This window comes from Patella vulgata, chromosome 2 (genome assembly GCF_932274485.2).
Source record: "Patella vulgata chromosome 2, xgPatVulg1.2, whole genome shotgun sequence".
NCBI lineage: Eukaryota > Metazoa > Mollusca > Gastropoda > Patellidae > Patella > Patella vulgata.
This window is the reverse complement of record NC_065880.2, coordinates 45,157,935-45,160,072: the sequence shown is the minus strand read 5'-3', so window position 1 is coordinate 45,160,072 and position 2,138 is coordinate 45,157,935. Positions and strand designations below refer to the sequence as shown.

General features: G+C 36.0%; 1 non-coding gene across 1 annotated transcript; it reads left to right on the top strand.

Annotated features, from left to right (window-relative positions):
- The first annotated feature begins 714 nt into the window (after window positions 1-714).
- Trnas-cga (transfer RNA serine (anticodon CGA)) lies at window positions 715-796 on the top strand. The gene has a single exon. It is a non-coding gene; the product is annotated as a tRNA-Ser (tRNA).
- Window positions 797-2,138: the final 1,342 nt, after the last annotated feature.

The window sequence follows — 2,138 nt, the reverse complement described above, 5'->3', positions numbered from 1 at the left end:
CTGCGTGACTTAGAAGTACGAGTGATGCTTGAAACAGATGAATTATGGTAGGCCTGTCACAAATTTCCAGTGTGTGCAGTGCGCTTCGTATGGCTTATGGCGAATAGGGAGAATTCGAAAACTCTTGGACTAATCTACTGAGTTGAGAAATAGGTTTATGCTTACGTGACATCTAGATTATATTTCTGTATAATAGTCTGCTATGTAACACAAGACTGTGGAAACTACAAAAAAATTCAAAATTCTGCAACCATGAGTAATACCATAACATCAAAGTTGTGATGAAAAAAAAACTTTAGGCTAGCTACGCTCTGAACATTGACTTTGTAGGCCTAATTGTTTCAATCTCAGTCACCATAGCCTACTTTTTAAAAAATCGTCATTACGGGTCTGCTGCAACTCTGGTTAAAAGAAGTTAATATCATCTCACTTAACTTTTACCTTCCATATGTCACTTCTTTAAGTGGTTATTTTTCGCTTAAACTGGCCTTTGAATATCACTAAACCGAAATAGCCTACTTTTTAAAAAATCGTCATTACGGGTCTGCTGCAACTCTGGTTAAAAGAAGTTAACATCATCTCACTTAACTTTTACCTTCCATATGTCACTTCTTTAAGTGGTTATTTTTCGCTTAAACTGGCCTTTGAATATCACTAAACCGAATAATCTCAGTACGGGAAACATATCTACTGCGCATGCCCATGGTTGCATCTGCTGTGATGGCCGAGTGGTTAAGGCGTTGGACTCGAAATCCAATGGGTTCTACCCGCGCAGGTTCGAATCCTGCTCGCAGCGGTAATTTTTTTAAATGGATACGAAGAACACATGAAAAAATGAATGTTACAAATGCCAGACACATCCATATTAAACAAAAAAAAACAAAACAAAAAAAACCCCACATAATTAATTGGGACAGTAATTCTCACACATTTTTCCGTTCGCCCCAAAAAAACATATATTCACCAAAATCTTGTTGAACATTTAAATTAAAACACTCTTCTTCGATTCTAGACCAAATAGTCAACGGCACTATTGCTGTAGTGTAAATGGATGAAAAAGGTTTATTCCCGCGAAGGCGCAGTTATTGACCGTAACGGATTAAAAAAGGTCGTTTTCGACGACTTCGCGGGAATCCAGCCCTAAGGATTAAAATGGATTAAAAACGTAACAATGGTGTTATAGATTGTTATGATAAGAATTTACACTTTCATAATCCCCACTGTAACTAATTAACCAACATTTTAGCATCAGATAAGAAATAAAAAACATAACTATACTATAATATAACAAAAATTTATTCAATTTCGTCAAATAACTAAAAAACATAACTATACTATAACAAAAATTAATTTAACTTGGCCAATAAAAACAACTATAATATAACAAAAATTAGTTCAATTTCGCCAAATACGACACCCTGTCTAAATACTCGACTAATGTCAATTCATCTTGCTGGTGTCTTCGTTTCAATTCCTCGAGCTGGCTTTGAATTTGAGCATATTTATATCTTTTCTTTGGTAGTTCCTGTCCCCCAGCATATTGGACGATTCTTATCTCATTAGTATTTTGTTCTTGTTGCAAAAATGTGATCAATTCAAAAACATTAGGGTGGGCTTTTCCAAGTAGCTTCTTGACCCTTGAATGCCATCCTTCCAGAGTGTTGTTGGTTCTGTGCTCCTCTGTCTCGTAGTGGTTCCACTGGTGAGTTAAAAATTCTCCCTCAAACCTTTAAAAATGACACTGATTGTGTGAATTAGCGAATAGGTGAACACTACTTGGGTGATTTGATGATATTCATCATTACATTTTAGTTGTCAATTGGTGAATAAAATTCAGAATGAACATAAATTCATAAAATCTTTAACACCGTTAATTGGGTCCTAATAACAACATGTCTCTCTTCAAACGAAAGCCGACATGTCGATATCTGCGCCTTCGCGGGAAGGATTAATTTTGGTCACGCTCTGTAACTGCGCCTTCGCGGGAATACACCATGAAAAACACCATATGGGAAATAATTACTAGTCAAAACACAGACCGAAAAGATACAAGTAGACAATGGGTTGAAGAAACCGCCAAAAACAACAACTGTGTTATATGGATAGCTTCCTATAGCATTACATATTAGAACTAGTGT